The sequence below is a fragment of the Nannospalax galili genome, unplaced genomic scaffold, assembly GCF_000622305.1.
Source record: "Nannospalax galili isolate Female #2095 unplaced genomic scaffold, S.galili_v1.0 scaffold42, whole genome shotgun sequence".
In the NCBI taxonomy this organism is placed as follows: domain Eukaryota; kingdom Metazoa; phylum Chordata; class Mammalia; order Rodentia; family Spalacidae; genus Nannospalax; species Nannospalax galili.
The window spans coordinates 1,392,054-1,401,044 of NW_008348666.1; the positions used below are offsets into that span (position 1 = coordinate 1,392,054).

The 8,991-nt window shown below is 39.8% G+C and overlaps 1 pseudogene; it reads left to right on the forward strand.

Moving 5' to 3' along the window:
- Positions 1-5,196, forward strand: part of LOC103744216 — a 24,797-nt pseudogene extending 19,601 nt beyond the window's left edge.
- Positions 5,197-8,991: the final 3,795 nt, after the last annotated feature.

The following is an 8,991-nucleotide window of genomic DNA, read 5'->3' on the forward strand; positions in this document are numbered from 1 at the left end:
AACTCATTCAATTTTATGTCTTACAGGGTTTATACTGAGTTCAATATTGTATAACTGTATTAATTCAACTGTGAACCTGAAAATTTATAGCCGATTTTCAAAGAGGTGCATTTTAGCTCTGGAAATTGTTATTGAATATATCAGTGCTGTTGTTAATGAAATGCTTCTCCTAAGTATGTGGTTATTAAATAATTATTTAAAATTTTATTATTTTTATTTTATGTGTATGCGTGTATTGCCTGCATGTAGGTAAGTGCACCCCTGTGGTGCAATGCCCACGGAGGTCAGGAAAGGCTGTCGGATCCGCTAGAACTGGAGTTATAGACAGTTGTTAGCTGCCATGTGGGTACTGGGATTCGAACTCGGGTTTTTTGCAAGAACATCCAGGTTCTTAACCGCTGAGCCATCTCTCCAGCGGCAGGAGGGAGCGGCCGGAGTGTGTGCCAGGCCCATCTTGGCCGCTGCTGCCAGGGGAGGATCTGGGTGACAGCGGGCGGCCCTGGCTAGTGGTGCAGCCAGTGCAGCGGGTCGTCCCCCTCTCCGCCCCCAAGAAAGGGCAAGAGGGAGTCCCTTTGCCTGACATGGTGGGTGTATATCTTTAATCCCAGCACTCAGGAGGCAGAAGCAGGCGAATCTCGGTGAGATCCAAGCCAACCTGTTTACAGAGTGAGTTCCAGGCCAGCTGGAGCTACAGGGAGACCCTGGCTCAAAGCAAAAATACACTTCAGGAAATAGTTTCTAAATCTTAGCTGAAATTTTTAACCTTCCTCTGTGGATCAGCAATAGGATTCTTTTTATGTTCTTAACTATTTAGTATTTTGTTGGGAGAACAGGGTGACACTCAGCCTAAGATTTTTCATAATGATCTTCATTCTAGACATTCAGATGATAATGGACAGAATCATCTAGAAGGACAAATGGATTTCAATGCAAATTTTAGCCAACATAAAGATAAGAACACAGACATCGCTGAGAGCCTCTATCAGAAAGTAAAAATTCTTTGTTGGGTTATGACAGGCCCTCAAAATCTAGAGAAAAAGGTCAAACGTGTCAAAGCTACATGGGCCCAGCGTTGTAATAAAGTGTTATTTATGAGTTCAGAAGAAAATAAAGACTTCCCTGCTGTGGGATTGAAAACCAAAGAAGGCAGAGAGCAGCTGTACTGGAAAACAATTAAAGCTTTTCAGTATGTTCATGACCATTATTTAGAAGATGCTGATTGGTTTATGAAAGCAGATGATGACACCCAAGTCATACTGGACAACCTGAGATGGCTTCTATCCAAGTATAATCTGAACAGCCCATTTACTTTGGGAGATTTGAGGCCTGTGTGAAGCAGGGGTACATGAGTGGAGGAGCAGGATATGTACTGAGCAAAGAAGCCTTGAAGAGATTTGTTGATGCATTTAAAATAAAGAAATGCACACATAGTTCTTCCATCGAAGACTTAGCACTGGGAAGATGCATGGAAATTACAGATGTAGAAGCTGGAGATTCCAGAGACCCCACTGGAAAAGAAACTTTTCATCCTTTTACACCAGAACACCACTTAATCAAAGGTTATCTACCTAAAACCTTTTGGTACTGTGTGGGTCTCTCCCTCCCCTCTTGGGCCGTTGGCCACCAATCCACAAGACCAAAGGGAGCAGAAGTGACGAACAGGGTCAGGATGGCCAGTGAGCACGACGGAAAAGACCTTCCAGGGAGTCAGATTCAATGATACAGCTCCCTCTTAAATGGCCTCTAGAGAGGGAGAGAAAACAAATTTGTCCATCATTTTAGAATGATAGTGAGTTGTTTCCATCAGCTGCAGGTGGGCACTATAGTATTGCAGACCGAGATTTAAAGTCCTACACCTGAGTCACGCTGTCCTATTAGGAACAAAATCACCAATGAGAAATAATTGTCTAAATAACATCTTATAAGAACTTAAGTCTAGTGTCTGGGATGTGTAATCCCTTGGATTCTTAAAGAAATATACTGATGACTTTAATCTTTGGTTATACTTTCCTTTTGGGTGTTTAAGACCATACAGTTGACCCAAAGAAACCAATATATTATTACTTTTAAGGTCATATGAGGATCTGTTCCTCAGGGGTCACATGGGCTCGGGGGGAGCCCCTGGCTCCTCAGGCTTTTCTTTTACCAGTTCCATTTATGCGAAGATAAGTCAAGAGGTCCTGCTTGACCTGGGTTTCACTTAGAAACATGGAGGAAATGTTTCCTCTGTGTTGACCCTCCTCTTTGCAGACTAGACACTGGTTCAAGTCCATCTTCGGGGGTCTCCATGGCCTCCCTGAACAAGAGGACAGGTGATTCACCAAAGTTACAGGACATTTCAAAAGATGCTCCATAGCCCCCGGAACTTGTTTGGCCTTGGAGGGCAAGGAACAAAAAATTGTCCCTTTAAATCCCTCTGACCAGATTAGTATAGGCATCAAAGTCTGGCTATTAAACATACAAGAAGGTTAGTTATACCAATCTGGTATTTTAATGATCATGTGCCATGTAGGCAAAGCTTGGGAAAAACCCAAACATTTTTAAATAAACCTTGATGAGACATCCTTAAACTAGTTGACTAAGCTATGACCTTAGAAATTTTAAGATCTTTTTCTCATGCTTGATAAATTGTAACAAACCTACATAGACCTCCATCATTTGCTTAGGCTTTCTCATTTTTAACAAAATACCTCCACTCCTGTGTCATTCTAACATCTTTTACCTTACCATTCTCTTTTTTAATAACCATAAGACATAATAACATTAACACATTTTTCATCTGTTGTGAGAATTCTTTTCTAGGGATATTAAGCAATGTTTCCCCCCCTTTTTAGGTTGTAGTATCAAACCAATATTTGATTATATTAAAGCTTTTCTGGGGAACCAATGAATTTATTGAGCTTAGTTACAGAGATGACTGAGGGGTTGCTGGGGTATATGAGTGACCTGAGAGTATTTACACTGGAAAGCCTTAACCCAGCATGGATCAAACCTTCTCTTTCTAGCCTTCCCCAGATCATACACTTTAGTCCTCCCCAAACCCAGGAGACCATGTATGATTAGGGCCAAATTACATACAGTTGGTTGGGAAGAGCAGCTGGATACTCAGGTGAGGGTTCAATGACCCTGTTTACCCCTCCTCCTTTAATTAGATACTTAAGTCCACAAGTCCAATTGTGATGATCTTTTGTTAGTGGACACAGCTGAAGTCATGAAGATGGTAGTTGTTTGACTCAGAAGATAGTGTGTAGCATCATGTTATTAAAACATGGAATCTAAATTATATACATAAGATAATGTAATAAATTAATATTACCCATGTACATACTGTGTTTTATAAGTTTCCAGGTAAACCTTATAGAAAACATAAGATAGTTAAAAATCTTTTACCTTATGTAGTTTAGAGAGTGGTCTACCAAAACCTTGCTTTAGGTGGAAAAAAGCAATTGGTACATAGTTAAACATTATCAACTGATGTTTACAACCTCCAGCATAATCAATTCAGGAAAACTGTGCTATAACCTTGTTTAGACTTTTAAGTTATTAAAATTTAATAATTTTAATAATAAATTATAAGCAAATCTAAATAAATTTACCAAGCAATTAATATTTTACCTCACATATATATAGAGAGATGAACAATTATCTTAAATATATTATTATATTGTATAAACTGAGATGTTTTTGTAAGTCTTGAAACAGGTTTGTTTTTTTTTTTCGGTCTTTTTGAGACAGGGTCTCCCTGTAGCCCCAGCTGTCCTGAAACTCACTATGTAGACCAGGCTGGCCTTGAACTCCTGTGGTTAGACACAATGTCACAACAAACCAGTTTCAAAACCAAGACCTATTACCTTGATGAATTTTTTGATCAGATGTATATGAAACTCTTAAAAGCCAGCAGCGCTTTACATATACATCCATATACATCCATATATATATACATATAGGTATGTATATATATGAGAATCTCATCTCAAAATGGCTGTTGGACAAAGCCATACACATAGATGAGGCGGAAAGAAGCAACTGGTACATATTTAAGCATTATCAAATTGATGATTACAGCTTTTAGCATAATCAATTAAGGAAAATTGATGTTTTAGTTACTGACTGAGGAATTTTAGGCAGAAGAGTCTGTTTAAAAAAAAAATCTATCCTTTTGTTTATTAAGTAGTTAAGTTTATCTTTGTATTTATCATACATTTTACATTAGTCTGTGTTAGTGAGCTTCTTATTTTCAAGATTTCAACCCACCGAACAATTAGGTTGGTTTAGTAACCCCTTGTTTTCGTGGCTCCTACCCTTTGTTAGCCCCCTGATTATGCTGTGTGTCATTTTGATGCTTGCTCCCTGTTTCATACAATTTCTTCGCCGACAAATTACTACCATTGCTAAAATTACTACCAAACAGGTCATGGTCAATTATCAAACTTTGGATTATCCCAAGATAGATGAGTTGGATCTTAAGGCTTGTGATGACACTTCTCCATTGTAAAATAAAATAGGGGGAGATGATGGGGAACCCTGCTGCTAGGGTTGTAGTCCTCCATGTCCTGATAGCTCTAAGGGGTTCGGCGCCATATGGAAGGACTCCCCTTCTCAGCAGGGGACCTCCTGCTCTTTGCCTGACTTACCTGGAAAATGCCGCCAAGCATGGATTCCTGACATTATTTGAAACATGACCTTTGACAGTTACCTGGAGTAAAAACTACACCCAGGTTTTTTCTATATATAAAGCATACTATGAACACCTATCAGCTGAAGCTTTGGCTGCTGCCTCCACACTATATTTTTCCCTGACCCCCACTGAATAAAGGGAACTGTATCACTGAATCTGACTCCCCAGAAGGTCTTCTCCTTCATGCTCACTGGCCGTCCTGACCCCGTTTGTAGCTTCTGCTCCCTTTGTTCTCGTGGGTCGGTGGCCAATGGCCCACGAGGGGAGGGAGAGACCCACAGTACTGGAATTATAACTATTATCCTACTGTAGAGGGTCCTGGTTGCTGTTCACATTTCACAGTTTCTTTTCACTATGTTGATTCTACAACTATGTATGAATTAGAATACCTCATTTATCATCTTCGTCCATATGGTTATGTGTATAGATACAAACCTGAGTTACCTGAGAGTATACTAAAAGATATGAATCAAGAAAACAAAAACGAAGATGCAAAAGTAAAATCAGGCAATACTTGAAGGCAGAGTGTGAATGAGCTGAGACGGAATGTCAAGCACTGCACTGAAGGACTCCTGCATTTCTGAAGAAGCATGAAACCCCAGTGACTTGCCCATTCTAAGCGAACATTCCACACAGAAAGCTTTCAGATGAATGACTATAAACTGAAGCTTTTAATGAGCTGTGAAGTCTATTAAGATGTGTTTTGATACAGTAATATATATGTATGTAGAATTTGTGTTTTTAAAATGGTGACAGGTAGAAGAACTAGAAAAGATTCTGTTTCCTGTTCCTGACCACATGTATTATCACTTCAAAAATGAAACAGTTAAATTTGCTGAAACTGTACTGCACCATGTTAGTAACACAATACTAAACAGATCTGCCTTAAAGAAAATTTTAGAAGAATATTGTTGCTCAGTGTTTATAAACTCATTTGTAGTATGATTAAAAAATGAACCACCAAAAAATTTCTATTTATTATTTTTATTTTATGTGTATGCATGTATTACCTGCATGTAGATAAGTGCACCCATGTGGTGCAATGCCCACGGAAGTCAGAAAAGGCTGTTGGATCCCCTGGAACTGGAGTTACAGTTGTTAGCTGCCATGTGGGTGCTGGGATTTGAACTTGGGTCTTCTGCAAGAACAGCCAGTGTTCTTAACCACTGAGCCATCTCTCCAGGCCCCCCAACTTACTTTTTTTTGGTCTTTTTGAGACAGGGTCTCCCTGTAGCCCCAGCTGGCCTGGAACTCACTATGTAGACCAGGCTGGCCTTGAACTCACAGAGATCCTCTTGCCTCTGCCTCCTGAGTACTGGGACTAAAGGCGTGTACCACCACGCCTGGCATAAACCTACTTTTTAAAAAATTAATTAATTAATTTATGTGTCTGTGTGTGAGTGCATGAGCACATATGTGTGGAATCACACCCCTGTCTGTAGATGCAGAGGCCAGAAGAGGATGTCAAGTGTTCTTCTCTATCGCTTTCAACAAAATATTCCTTTGTTTTCTCAGCTAGGCTGAAAGCCAGCAAGCCCCAGAGATCCTCCTGTCTCTGCATCCCTAGGAGCTGAGGTTACAAATGTGTGCAGGATATTCAGCTTTTTACATGGTTGCTGGGTTCGGGTCCTCATGATTGTACAGCAAATGCTCTTAACCTCTGAGCTATCTTTCCAGCCCCTCTCCCCTCTGTGTTTTTTATTTAAAGTGGAGTTCCTGGCCAAACATGATTGTACAAGTCTGTAATCACAGCACTGGTGGGCCTAGGGACTATGAATTCAACAGTAGCCTGGGGTGCAAAGTAAGACTTGGTCTTAAAAAAAAAAAAAACCAGAACGGGGGAGTCCTTGTTTTTATTTTTAGTTCAAAACGTCAACCTCTGACCTTTCATTGAGCTGTCTAGATACCCCATAAACACTAACACCCTTGGTTTAAACCAACCACCTTGCATATGTTTTCTTGTCTCAGATTTTCTTAGTTCATTTTCCTGCCTTATTTTGGATTAATTGAGCATTTTTATGATTTATACTATTTCTACTATTGCCTCGTTAGCTGTGTTTTTTAAATTGTTAAAAAGGTTGCTCTAGGTTTTATATATACAAAATAAAAGATATATATATATATATATATATCTTCCAAAATTTTATTCAAAATTAAATGCTTAATGAATTCAAGGTATTTCTAGAAATGCTTTTCAGAGTTTCAAAGTATGCTTCCATTTTCTCCCCATCCATGTTCTACAGATAGTACAAACCCTACAACATATTGCTATTATTTTTGTTATCAGTGAAAAATTTGAGAGGAAGGAGCATTGAGACAGGGTCTCATGCACCCCAGGTTGGCCTCAAACTTTCTATGTAGCTAAGGATGACCTGAACTCCTGCTCTTTTTGTCTCCACCTCCCAAGTGCTGGAATTACATGCACGTACCACCATAACTGCCTAAGAAAACTTATTTTCAGAGAGATAGAAAAATGAGAAAAACATGAGTTACATTTGCTTGTGAGTTTTAACGCTTCCTGAGCTCTTTGTCCCTTTGGGTAAACCCAGAGATACCCATCAAAGCTCTTCCTTCCACAGTCCTCACAGAGCATGTCTGCTAGAGAGGACTTCCTTCAACGTTTGTCTCTCTCCAAAGTCTTTATTCTGCCTTCATTTTTGGAAAGTATTTTCACGGGGCATAGCTTTCAAGTGTTTTTTTTTTTTTTTTTTTTTTTTTTTTTTTTTTTTTTTTTTAAAAAAATCATTCCGGGGCTGGAGAGATGGCTCAGTGGCTAGGAACACTGGTTGTTTTTGCAGAAGACCCAGGTTCGTATCCCAGCACCCACATGGCAGCTGACAACTGTCCATAACTCCAGTCCCAGGGGATCTGACAGCCTCTTCTGACCTCTACAGGCATTGCACCACACAGGTGCACTTACCTGCATGCAGGCATAACGGTCATATACATAAAATAAAAATAATAAATAAATTTTAAAAAATTTTATTTTTGGTCTTTTTGAGACAGGGTCTCCCTGTAGCTCCAGCTGCCTGGAACTCACTCTGTAGACCAGGCTGGACTTGAACTCACAGAGATCTGCCTGCCTCTGCCTCCCAAACGCTGGGATCAAAGGCATGCACCACCACTCCCGGCTGATAAATAAAATTTTTTAAAAAGTTTTAAAAATATTGTTCTGTTCTCTCTTGGCTTGTATAATTTCCCAAAGAAATCTGCTTTGATTCTTAAATTTTTTCTACTATCTCTTTGAAAATTCTCTGCTTTTTTAAAACTTTGACTATTTTTGACTATTTTTTCTGGCTCTTTTTTTTTTTGAGACAGGGTCTCCCTGTAGCCCCAGCTGGCCTGAAACTTGCTATGTAGACCAGGCTGGCCCTGAACTTAGAGAGATCCTCCTGCCTCTGCCTCTCAAGTGCTGGGACTAAAGGTGTGCGCCACCATACCAGCACTATGCTGGCCTTCTTAATACTGTCCTGCAAGGTTTTCAGTTTCCATCAATATTCAGTCTTTTTTCCTCTCACTATATTATTTTGTTGTTACTGCTGCTACTGTGGTAAAATGCCTGACAAAAGCAAGTTAAGGAAGATAAAGCTCATTTTGAGTCATGGTTTGAGTGTACATCCATCATGGGTGGGAGGGCATGTAGCAGGAGTGTGAGGCAGATGGTTGCATTGTGTTTGAGGTCAGGAAGCAAAAAGAGATGAATTGTAGTGCTCAACTTGCTTCTCACTGTTTATTCAGCCTACACCCCAAGCCCGTGCAATGGCGCTGCCCACATTCAGGGTGCCTTGTCCCTCCTCAGTTAAGCCTTTTTGGAGTCATCGTTATTGAGACACACATGTTGATTCTATAAATCAAAGTAATAGTGAAGATTAGCTACTACAGCTTTATCCCTCGCAAACTTGACACCCACACATACGTCACTTTAAATCACAACATTCCCCCTGACCCCTAAAGTCTCATGTTTATCGCATGATGCTAAATGCATTTAGTCTATCTTTAAAGATCAGAAGAGGGCATCAGGTTCCCTGGAACTGGAGTTATAGAGGGTTATTCGCTGCCATGTGTGTGCTGAGAACCTAACCCAGGTCTTCTGCAAGAGCAGCTAGGGCCCTTAACCACTGAGTCATCTCTCCAGCCCCTTAAATATGGTTTGTTTGTTTTTTTTTAATTTTTAAAAATGATTTATTTAATAACAACATACTTAGAAGAAGCATATCATTACAACACAATTGACATATTCAATAACGGTTTCCTGAGGTAGGATGCATCTCTTTCAAAATTGGCTGTAAATTTTTAGGTTTACAGTTGAATTA